Source organism: Serinus canaria, chromosome 1 (assembly GCF_022539315.1).
Source record: "Serinus canaria isolate serCan28SL12 chromosome 1, serCan2020, whole genome shotgun sequence".
In the NCBI taxonomy this organism is placed as follows: Eukaryota; Metazoa; Chordata; class Aves; order Passeriformes; family Fringillidae; genus Serinus; species Serinus canaria.
In genome coordinates, this window is record NC_066313.1 from 42344963 (window position 1) to 42357734 (window position 12772).

Here is a 12772-nt window from a genome sequence, read left to right on the forward strand (position 1 = left end):
TTTAAGTCTATGAAGAGTCTTAGCATGTCGGTCTTCTGCCTTCTTTTCTCTAGCCTTAACAACTCCAGCTTCCTCAGTCTTCCCAGTCCTCTGTCCACCCTGCACTGACTCCTGTTGGCTCACATCGTTCTTGAGCTGTGGTGCACAAAATTAGCCCTTCCACTGATGTCCTACCAATATTGCATAGAGTGCACAGATTTCTCCCCACATCTGCACCTTTCTGGAATGTTTACCATTTTTGCAAGGAAAACACATCGCTGACTCATACTCACCTTGTGGCTTATTGTAGACTCCAGATTCCTTTCTGGAAGGTTACTTTTTCACCCCTTGTTCATTTCCTGAATTTGTGCAATTTTTTATACTCAGCTATGCTCACTGCTTTTGTTCCCCCAACCTGTGTTTTATGTTTTCTAGACCAGTTTTCTACGTGTCAAAATCCTAATCCCCTCTTCCAGAATGACTGCAATTTCTCACAAAACTGAACAAAACTGGATTTAGATTCCTACAGGATCCTAGCCGGTAAGCCCATTTTGATAGCAGCTATTGATACCTAGTCGATAGGCACGGTTATCTACCTCGTTAAGACCCAGCTCCATAGCAGCTGCACACAGACTATGTTCCCCTAGCTTTTTATCAGAATGCCAAAGTGCAATACCAAACAATGAAACACTACATTTTTGCATGACTCAGTTGCTGTGGTAACATAAATTAACAAAATGAACATTGTTGTAGCAGCATTGTCATATAAGTACGTAGGCTTTTCCACACAAATAATGGCAGAAGCAGCACTAGATTCTCAGATGAAAAAATATCTGGATAAAATCTGATGGCTAAAAAAGGTAAAAAAATACCAGGTGAAGGCTAAACAAAGAGCTGACAAACCATCTGGATATTTCAAGGATGTCAGTTTGGAATCAGGCACCGTAATTGTGGTTCAATGGAAGGAAAGGATAAGTGTCTACCTACTAAAGGTATTCAAACAACCAGTGCAGAAAGCCAACAAAAATCACACTTAATGTTCAGGATCTTCAAGTAAAGCAGCAGTTATTTAAGGAGACAAAAGCAACAGGCACTGATACTGATGACGTTATGCTGAAATCAGTTATCTGCTCTGGCATATCTGATAGTCTCAAGCACAAGGGGGATCAAAAGAGTTTGGGGGGTTGCCTTAGAAGCAGGTTGTTGTGGATAGAAACACAAAACCCAGGTTTCGCAGCCTGAGAGGGTGAGGAGTAGGTTCAGTTAGAAGCCATGGCCAGTGCATTGGACAACTGAAGAAATAAAAGAGCCATTCCTTGTCTGAGGCATAAAATATTCAAGTAATGGAAAATAGCTAAAGTGCACAACAATTGAGAAGAAATTCTGAAAATATGAATGTGCATTTCTTACACTAAAAAGAGAGATAACTGATGTAGAGCTGTTAATGGAAGTTTGACTTGACAGAGATTGATAAGGAAGACAAGGGAAATCAGAGTTAACACATACAGGAGATCAGTTTTACAGAAAAAGTATTGTTTATAAACTTTGGCTATTCTATATTACATTGTAGTTATGCCAATACAGGTTCTGGAAACAAAGGAGGTTCTGGTTTCCAAAGAGGGCAGCTGCTCCCGCTTTCCCTTTTCTTGCTTTTAAGTAGTGACTAATCCTGTGAGTACGTTCTCATTTAACAACTTTTTATTTCATTATCTGACCAGAAAAGTGTTGTGAAAGTCCCAAAGAAGTCATGGAAATCCTGAGTTTCAGTAAAACCTGAAGAACCATGATGTAGGAATGACTGGGGACATACAATGGGGAAGGAGGAAAGAGATGCGGGAAGTTCTGAAGGCATATAAATCCCCAGCCTCTGACTGTCCTACCCCGAGAAAGTCTTTTAACACTTACAATCCTTCCTTCAAAAGAACTATTACCGTATCGTGGGTGTGTGGTCACAGAATAGAAAAATCCTGGTTTCTGACTCCCAAGTAAGAATCCTCTTTCTATTTTAATTGAGAAGCAAGTTGTTTCCTAAGGCAATAAGGAGGAAATGAGGTTTTACCAATGAGCAGGGCAGTGACATCAAACAGCTCTCTTCATTTTGAGTAGCCCTCCCATTTGAGCAGACGTAATTCATGCCTATGAGAGGCATGTTTTAATCACTCACAATGTACTGTAGGTTTACAGAATCACAAGATCTTCTAAATGGGATACAAGGTCAAAAAGACCCTTTAGACAAACTCAGGAGGAACTATAGTATACTAAGGAAAAGAAGTTAATGTGAAATTCTCATGATTTTAAGTAGTTTCAAAATCAATTCCATATTGCTCTGTTCTCTCTTATTCTGATAATTGAGAATCATTTTCTCCAGCACTGCAGCGCTTTTAACTGACTCATATGCTCCTCAATCACTAGCAAAGGCTTCCATAATAAGCAGCAAAATAGCACTACAAGTGTCTCATTCTTCGTCTTGCTTTCACCAATTTCCCCTATTAAATTAATATTCACAGTCACATTTGGACACCACTCTGGTTCTGAAACAGCATCAGCATATGGGACTGAGGGAACAAGCATTTTAATTTCTTAAGCAGAGGCCTCAAATTCCTTTTGTACAGCTAAATAAACTAACCAGGAGAGAGAGGTGGCCTTTTGCATCATGAACTGAACCCTCCAAACTCGTGCCTAGGATGGGAATGAGATCCACTGAAAAATTCAACAGACTTTCTAATGAATGAGTCAAACGAACAAAATCATGACGTCATTCTACAGGCTATGTCAGCTCTAAGAGGGAGGGTTTGTCGAAACATACCGGAAAGCAACATAGCCCTGTGCCTCCACAGTCTTTTGTTAAGGCAAATCTATCACATTTTATTGAAAAAAGCAATCCCTTCAAAGTGGCACGTTGGGCTCACATTTCTGTGTAAATTGGATGCATTTTTTTTTTTAAATTAGCCCATTTTCTGGTCCAATAGTAAAATTGCAGTGGGTAACAATTATATATAGACATGTAAATATATATATATATATATATACATATATACATATATATATATACAGACACATTTGTAGCTTGTGAGTAGCAATGGCTGTGTGTCTTATCTTGTATACGATATGTTCCATCAGCTACAAGCCGTAATCACAACACCAGACTTTCATTCATATCTTCTAAGCAGCTCCTGGCGCTCAGCCGCCTCGGCAGAAGCACAGAAGGCTGGGTGGGATGGTGAGAGGTAGATTACTTCAACTGCACAAAAGTAACTGCGGGGTGGGAGGAAACATCTCGTAATTAGAACACGGGACGGAAATTAAGGTCTCTGCGAACTCTGTCACAAAGGGAGTTCGTGATCCTTGGCGAAAAGCATTCCGACCGCCCTCTCTCCACCTGCACAGCCGGGGCGGTGGGGCACAGGGACACTTACACAGCGAGCGCCCGTGAGCACCCGGAGGTTTTCTCCGATGGCGGCAGGACCTTTGCCGGGCCGGAGGACCAGCTGCCCAGGCCGCGCCGCCCAGGCCCTCCCCGCTGGCCCCAGCCGGTAACGTAGCGGCGTTTAGGGAGGGGGGCACCGCGGCAACCTTCGGAATTCACGGCGGGAACCCACGGCGCGGGGGGCGAGCCGTGTCTCGCCTGCCCGCCACCCACTGAGGCCAACCCGGGCCGTCCCCCCGCAGGGTTTTGTGGAGCCCCCGCACCGGGTGACCCCCGGTGCGGGGCGAGAGGCGGCGAGGGGCGGCCCGGCGGGGCCCCGCGGAGCCGCCGCCCGCAGCACCGCGGGGATGCGGGCGGCGGCGCCGCGGCAGGCGAGGTGAAGGCGACCTTGCGGCCGCTCCTCCCACCCGCAGCGGCGGCTGCCGGCGGGCCGCAGGTGGGTGGCTGCGGGGCCGCGGGGCTCGGCGGCCCCGGGCGGGCCCCGGCGATGGCGGCGAGGGAGCGCCGGGCCGAGGCTGCCGCGCTCCCGCCCCGGCGCCGCCCATAGCCGGGGCCGACCCGGCGTCGCGGCCCCGTGTTGACACACGCGCCGGCCCTGCCCCCGACGCCTCCCCGAGGTCGCCCGGTGGAGGTCGCCCGGGCGGCGGAGGCCGCGGCGCGGCGGCGCTTCCCGGTGAGGGAGGAGACAGCCCCGGCGCTCTGCCCTGAGGGGCCGGCGGGGTCGCCCCGCGCCTCGGCAGGCCCCGTCCCTCCGGAAAGTTTTCCCCGACCTGTTCGCTGCCGACCCCGGCAGGAGCCGCTGGCCGCGGCGGCGGGGGCCGCCGTGCCCCCTTGCCAGCGCCGGGCTGGTCCGCCCGCTACGCCGCGCCCCGCCCGCGGCCGTGCCGGAGCTGCGGCCGGTCCCGGGGACACGCGTGCCCGCACGCACCGGGAGTCTGACAAGGAATTTAAAACTTGTTCCAGGTACTCTACCTACCCTGCCGTTCCCCTGCTTCTAACTTTTGAGGTTGTTTTTGTGGTTGTTTTGTTTTTAATAATTCTGTGAGGCGGGTGTAGATTTATTCCCTCCGCTTTGTGTGAGAGGACAGGCTGCATAATTTGGCTTGCTCTAACCGAACCGCAATATGTGTCGGTTTCACCATTCTCAGATCTGGCTGTGGCTTCTAAGCCGTAATTTCTCGTAAAAATTATTTTTCAATCACCTGTGTGTTTTGGACGTAATTCTGCAGGCATGTCTGAGAAGCGCCGGGCGTGTAGGGTTGTATTTGTGGAGCGGTGACGCTATTTTATAATGCCCCCGGGGGAGGAAACTCCGCCGGGCTGTGCTTGTGCAGCACCTTCTGCAGCCGGACCTGGCCCGGTGTCACGCTCCCGTGCCTGGCTCTGGTTTGGTGCTTCTGACAGGGCGAAATAAGCGATGGTGTTGCCAAAAGTTGGGTTAAGTAAATGCATCCCGCTGAACGGCAGGCTACATTTCTTGAACAACAGATGTATTGAAACGTCGTGTTTACTGTGTCTTGTCCTCTCGATCTGTGTTTGCAAAGCGGAGACATAACTCAGAGTTGCAGCTCTTAGGGTTATGCAATTAACAACATACTTAAGATAGCAGTAACATGGTCTTTTGATCTGGAAGGAAAATAAACCATTCAAGTATGTCTGGGTTTTCAAACTGGCAGGGTACTTCCTCTTCCACTGTCTCCTTACCATGTAGCATTTGCCTATATAGCAAGCCAGTAAGCTGACAAGAAGACTTCTTTAGAGATTATATTAGATATATCTTAGTGAACTGAATTTTCTAACTGGTGATGCTCCAGGGTGATACTGCACTTCAGCAGAGTGTAATCTGTCATTAATGAATCTGAGCTCAAGCATGTTGGCATTTTAAAGAGAATTTGTTATGTCAGTGTAACACAGTTGCAACAATTTTAGGGAATTAGGGGGAAAATTTTATGTTTTCTCTCTCCCTGCTCCCTTTTCTTTATTAATTAGACCACTTACTCTTGAAAATTCGAAAACTTATTTTTTTGTTTTTTCCTAATGGATGTAGTTGAACCAAAATTCATAGTATTTCATCTCTCTACAAATCTTACCATGATTATTACACCTTTATTACTACAGCAGACTTCTGGGCAGCAGTCACCCAGGGGAGCTGCAATTACCATTACCATTTGCAATCCTTTTAAAAAGGCAGTTATTATTTATAAGATCCTGATAGACAGAACTCCACTAACAGTATTTTTACACATCTGCAAATCAAAACACGCATTGAAAAATATTGTCTTAAAATGTGAATGCAGAGAAGTGGAGTTTTTTGAAGGTATGCAATTTAAAAACAAACCTCATGCTCTCAACCTGACAGAGCATGAAGGGATTATCCAGACTTGACTCATCTGTGCAGATTGTGCATTTCATGCTGACTGCTGTGCTGACCAACACTCAGCTGCAGCGATTTCACTGCCTGCTTCTCTGGGTTGTACCAGCCTTTAAAAACACTGTTGGTGTTCCAGAGCTGTTGATACTTTTGAGGAAAACTAGGCTTGCAGTTGGTGAGGCTTGAAAAGATTGGAGATGCAGTTAGACATTTGATGAAACCTATTAACTAGCTATTTACTGCTTAGTTTTACATAGGTAAATCAAAAACCTTACAAAATTTTATTTTGTGAGGTCTTATACATGCTACATGCACTTGAAAGTACTCTTTAAGCAAGCTGGAGGAAAAGCAGTTCAAAGTCAGTGCAAAGTAAAATGAGGAACTTATTTGGCTCAGGTCAGTTTTTGTTGTAATCAGAAATGGCTACAGCTAAGCAACTTCATTTGGTAGAAAAGAGATGTGTGATTTCATTTGACTTCTTTCACTACAGGAGTCATAAAATCTTGTTTAGTATTTTCTGCATCATGTCTCTAACTTTTATCTTGAACCAGTTATTAAAAAAATTCTGCCCTTGAGAACTAAGGAGTCTGTTACTTTTTTTCCCCCAATTGGCCTTTATTTATTTTTTAATTAAAACAGATCATAATCTGGATTTTGATAGCCTCAGCCTCCAATGATCAATCTCTTCATAATCTGTATTTTAAATAATTCTTAAAAACTGAAATGCTTCAGAGGGAATAACAGTAGTAAATAATGGGGAGAGAGATTTATAATAACTAGGAGGAAGGGTAGAAAATGTGTGATGTAAAACTTCTGCTTTTCTTCTTCTGAAATGTTATTCTGCTGCTTTTGCTGGTCTCTGCATGTGTCTCACATGTAGCTAGGTAGTCATAGATAAGAGTTTTTTTTAAGTTATTCAAGAATTATTTCATCATTCAGTCATTTCCATAGTGTTTGTTGCCATGGGAGCTAGCCAGCGGCCTTATTAGTGATTGAGGTTATTACACCTTGTTTTTTCACTTAGGGTACTGAAAACTGTGTCTGAGCTACTGTAAGAAACAGATGTTGTACAAAAACTGCAGTGAGTTTCTATGAAGAGACTAAACTGTTTCTGTCCTCGGACTGAAGCTGTGTAGAGTGATGCTTTATGTCTCTTATCATGTATAGTTATGTGTAAAATGCCTCCTGTCTCCAAGCTTGCTAAATATTTACAATAAATGTACTACTTCTACCATATGTTTGAATCAAGAAACCCATTAATTGAACAAGCCCATATTTTTATGCTTGAAAGAATTGACACTTCATTTTAATCGCTAAATTATATGTTAAAAGTAGACTATAAAAAAAGCAAAGGTGAGATGGTGTAATAAGAATCAGAGTCATTTTTCTTACTTCCTGGCCTCAAACTGTAGTTATTTTCAGTTAGAAAATAGATAGAAAATCAATTGTAATCTGCTCATAATTGCCTTCCTGGTAGAGTTATGAGGCATTTCACTCTCTCTTCTTCCCCTCTCCCCCACTCCTTTTTCTTCATCCTTTTATTTTTTAATTTTTTTTTTCTCACTGTCTGTATTTTTTCCTCTGTATGTCTTTCCTCTGTATGTCTTTTCCTATTGTGGAATAGGCAGATCTCTAGAGCTAGAGGAGATTTTTCATTGAAAAAGTCTTCATCTTTAAATGTTTTTGTGTAACAGCTTGAGGCTTTGTCAAAAAGCATGTTCCTTACCAAGTTGTTTAGTGGTGAGTAGAAATTGACAGAGGTTTTCATAACCTTGGGGCTTTCTGCTTAGATGAACCAGGCATTTCTCTTTTACCTATCAGGATTGATTACTTCAGGTTAGATCACATGTCTTATGTAAAAAGCTTAGCTTGCACTTCCAAAACTCCAAATTGCATTTTCCTTAGCATGAAGTGCTGGGCTTGACATTTGACACTGACTTTTCACATTCTGCTAGGGTGTTGTACTGCCCATTAGAGAATTATTTTAGGGCTTTGGTAAACTCAAGCTCCACTCATTCTTGAGTTGTAGCTGCAGAATGAGAATGTTTTGAGAACATACCTCAGTTTTTAGACTTACATCTCTACCCTCCCAACTAAAAAAGGTCCAGATGAGATGTTTTCAAAGTTTCCCCTGGGTAAACGTAGCTCACCCTCTGCAACTGTGAGATTCATCATTCTTCCAGGCTTATGTCATAGTGAGCACGAGACTCCCTCTCCTGATGGCTTGACCATTCTAAGGTAATATTTGCTTGATTTATGATACCAGTGTAACACTTTAAAATTGGACATACATAATCCTCCTCCCTGGGAATGTGGGTGTTCATTTATATATTTGTGTGTCTATGTAGATGGATACAGAATAGAATGCTAGACCATCCCAGGTTCTACTGTCCTTTAAATGTAGAAACCTTCTATGTGGTTATAAATACCTCCTAATTCCTCTGTTCTATGCCAAAGTGATTTGGTTCTGAATTCTTTCAGGATAAAGATGTTCTTTGCATAAAATTTCTGCAGTATTATACAAAGTATTTAAAATGTATTCTTGCTTAAAATTACAGTTTTCTTTGGGGTGGATAATAAGGAAACTAAAGCTTTGTTAAGAAAGAGGGATTTTACTTTATGAGAGGTTGGTATTTTGAGAAAAGAGTGGGTAGAGAGGAGGGAGGGGCAAGACATTCAATGGATGGGAGTGCAGAAAAGTTTAATGGATGTTATTAATCCTCCCAATGGAAGAAATAGAGTAGCTTCTTTTGGTATGAAAGGAATGTCTTGGGAGGAGGTTGAAAATTGCAGAGGAGTGCCAGAGATTGGAGAATCAGTGAAGCTGGAGGTGTTCAGTAAATGTGACACAGGTTATTGCAAATACCTGAAAAGCATTTTGCTTGCTCTGAGTAGGTAAAGTTTAGAGTCTAGAGAGCATCTTAAAGAGTAAAATCCTTGAGCCCTTTACTGCTTGACAGAAACTCACATGATAATTCCTAAATGACCATTTGTGTGTGCCATGCTCCCCTATGAGCTGTAAAAAAGAATGTGCTAAGTTGTGAAATCAATGAATCAGTCCCATGAAGCTTTGAAGTTTTGTGATGAACTGAAAATTTCAGTGTTGCTATGACTTAGACCTTTTATCTTAGGATTAATGAAATTTGGTGGTTTGGCAGAGGTTGTCTGGAAAAGGGACAAATTGCTTGTCTTTTGGCAGAAGCTAGTTTCCTAGTCTACTTTTGTTCTTTAAACTGTTAACGTAAGTAGCTGGTATCTCATTCTTCATCTCTCTGCTCTCATAGTTACCATTGCAGTTGGTGCCTTGACTCTCAACAGGTCTCTTCAATCCTTTGTTATCTATAAAGCTAATATTTGAATTGCTGAGTTATCTTTCCAGATTCGATATATGGCTTCATTATTGATGAGAGACAGTTCTGTTACAAGAAGTACCATAAACTCCATTACATGGAGACCTCAACTTTATCTTAGTGGAGAGCCTTAGAGCCTCATAACTTGCAGCAACATCCCCTAAGGCTTTTCTGCCTTAAAACATTAAACTGATTTGGAAACCTCAGATGATTTTTCCTTCAGCAATAATTCTAATACATGCTATTTGTAATGGCAGATACACCTCTGGAAATGGTTGGTTCTGGCTAGGGAGGGACTGTGATGTGCAAGTGCCCAGGGCTGTGCAGACTGGGTTCACAAGTCTCTGTAGCAGCAGCTTCTGGGCTTTGTGCTTTCTTGCTGGGTTGCCAGCTAGGCTTTTGCCATCCTTGCCGAGCTGGGAGTTGGACTCATTAGAGTTACTGGAACTGTCACTGTTGGGATTACAGTCTGGGCTTCTTGAGTTGTTCAGCTACAGCCCATGCAATTTGGTGAAAGATTGAAATCTGAGTTTTCTGCTTCAGCTACTGTTTCCCCAGCCACTTGTTTACTTCTCTTTTCATAGGTTTTTACTCTAGCTGTTGTGTGAAAGAAAATAACATCTGGTATCCTGCATACATTGACGGGATTTTCATCTGGTTCTAGCAAAAGACTGTGTGGCTAAATGTATTTAGGTAGTGTTCACTTCCTGGAGCTTGACCTGACTGCCAGGACTCATTTGATGTGATGAGTTTTGTGTGAGCTCTTTGCCATCTTCTCTGAATTGAGCTTTGCTTATAAGTGGAGCTTGGTAAACCACCCTTGCCTCATCATTTAGGAGAAGCTAAACTACAGATCTCACTTAGATTTAGTGTGTGTTTGCATTGTGAAATTATGCAGCCAGTTTTTTTCAGGAGTGAGAATAATTGTTCTTTGATAATTTTTAGTGGTGTTGATAGAGTGCATGGTCTCTCCCTAAGGTTTTGTACAGTATTTAGTGGTAGTCTGCCACCTGATTTGTTCATAAAACTGACTGCTCCAAGTTTAGAAGGCTGTGGTAGGACTATATGTATGTAATGCCTTCATAAATTTTGGACATTAGTATGTTACAAATCAGTTTGGTTTTGATATATACATACATTGCAAGAGAGACTCAGATAAGCAAACTTATTAGTGTGAAATAAGCATCATCACATTAAAGTTGATCTTTGTTGCTACTTCTGTGAGCAGTATGAACTGTTCGTCTGCAGCTTGAATGCACTTATCGTTATGCCTGTGAGATCTCTGATGAGAAAATGTTTTAGTGGGCAGACTGAAAACAGACACCTCCAGTGGGCATTGTAAATAGGGTTTAGTTCATCTGCTGACATGGGATCCTTTTGTGGACCGTAAAGCTTCGTCCCTTGATGAGTGTAAGATGATGTTGCAGAAATAGATAAGAAGCTTAAATAGGGCATATTAGCAAGAGGATCGCCATCAGGCCAAGTGGAGTGATCTTTTGCCTCTTTTTGGCACTGGTGAGATTGCATTTGGAGCACTGAGTCCAGTTTTGATCTCTAAAGAGCAAGAGAAAACACTACCTTACAGGGACCAGTCTAGTAGATGTCAACCAGGTTGATCAGGGGTTTGGAGTTCATTGTATAACAAGGAGAGACCGGGAGAGCTGAGTTTGTTCAGCCTTATTTAAGAAAAGACAAAGGGGGATCTGATTGCCTTCAGCCGTCTTCAGCTCTGTAACATGTTTGGAGAAGACAAAGAAGTACTCTATTTGGAGGCATGTAACAAAAGGACAAGAGGCAGCAGTTGGCAAGGTATAGTAAGAAATTCTAGCTGAAGATGAAGAAAAATGTCACCATGAGAATACTTACACACTTGGGCAGGTGTTTGGGGAAGTAGTGGAGTGTCCAGCCTTGGAAATGCTCAAAAGGAGAAGACACAGAGCAACCAACTGTAGCTGACCCTATGTTAAGTGGGGGTTGGTTGGACTAGTTGACCTCCAGAGATTCCTTCCAAACTAAATTATTTATTACTAAATGTTAAAGTATCACCAGCTCTGAATAAAGTATTCCCATTTGCATGTCTTTATCAGATCTAACGTCATCAGACAAGGACTTGGAAAAGCAAAGTATGAGCACTGGGGACTCAGAAGGGCTCAGAATGTTAGCCTTATTAAAGAAATGTGTGCATGAATTCACAGGACTAAAATCTAGATGGCTTTTCAACTAAATGCAGGAAACTTTGGTCAGCAATATTAATTACTACTTTAAAAGCTGCAAACTTCTGAGCCCAGAATGACTCTGAGACTACAATAGCTGGAAAAATTATGTGAAATCACTAACACAGTTTGTCTCTCTGTGATGTATTAGGTTATTAAACATAAGCAACCTGTTTATTAACATGTAAAATACTAGGATTTCAAAGCCTGTATTTAGCTCAGTGTGGAGACTTTCTGATGGTCTTTCCTGAGTTCAGGAATACAGTAAATCTGAAGAAAAGCTATACTTACATTACAGGTAATAAGATAGACCACTGTGCAGCTATTTTCTTTCATTCCAAGAATCCAAGTTCATTTTGAACTTTGATTTGCAGCTACAGTAACCCACTTTGTGTAAGATCTGGCTACTGTTGCCACTTGTGAGAGCTATTAAAAGCTTCCTCAGAAAGTATGAAACAGTTACGTGCTAAGTGTGTCTCGGCAAACCCCGTGATCATCTCTGTCTTCTCTGATTGTTAACTTACTAAATCTGGGTAAAAAATTGAACCTTAACATGTTCTGTGAGTCTTTCATCCCAGTAGAGAGTAAATGGCAAGGCTGAAAGTCGTGCAGAAAATCCGCTGCTGGCAGCTCTCTTGCAGAAGGCTCCAGGCCAAAAAGACAACTGCAGCCGTGTGGTACAGGCATAGGAATTGTGTCTCAAATAAGCATAACACTGTGAAGCCATTTAGGGCCACACAGAGTCCAACCAACACCTTGAACTGTGTCCAGGAACCCTGGAGATTATGGGGCTCTATTGCCAGCAACACGGCCTGAAACACAACCTGGCCATGTCTCTAGACAGTTTGAGAAGCCTATTTTCCTCTGACAAACCTTTCAAATTCTTAACAATAGTCTGTGGCACAGATGAAAGATATCAAGTTGACTAGCTAAGTGTATTTAAATGAAGAGAATACCTTTTTTTTCACATAACCATGTTAGTTTTGTAAGAGGATTTTCTTCTGACAGAACAAATTTGAATAAAAGTACTTTGCTAAGCATGATGGTATACACTTTGTACAGTTGTAGGCATTGTCTGGCCGCCCAGTATTGTCACAGGGAAAGTTAATTAGAAGTTCAAATTTTCATGCTCAGAAAGCATCCAGACAACGTGACTCTTTCTGGAAGTGGGAGGAGATCAAATCTAACATGTATGTATTGGTGGAAACTTTTTTTTTCCCTTGAACACTTCGAAGCTCAATGTCTCCTTCAATTCATAAATAATAAAACTAAAAAATAAAATAAACACTTGCAATCTTGTTGATGAGAGCAGTTGCCCAACAGCCACCTTAGAGTGTGAAAGGGGTTTTCAATGCTTTCTGGCTTGCAAACCCCTGAATACTTTCCAGCAGAGCTTTGTGTCTATTCCCAAAAAAGACCCCCAAGAATTTCT

General features: G+C 42.5%; 1 protein-coding gene across 2 annotated transcripts in view; it reads left to right on the forward strand.

The window, feature by feature from the left end:
• The first annotated feature begins 3097 nt into the window (after nt 1-3097).
• Nucleotides 3098-12772, forward strand: part of ZC3H12C (zinc finger CCCH-type containing 12C) — a 38937-nt gene continuing 29262 nt past the window's right edge. The window contains exon 1 of one of the 2 annotated variants that reach the window (XM_050978168.1): nt 3098-3512. The gene's annotated coding sequence lies outside the window, so the exon portion shown is untranslated. Of the gene's footprint in view, nt 3513-4280; nt 4370-12772 lie in introns of those variants that run through there. The other variant, XM_018908463.3, reaches the window with a different exon arrangement.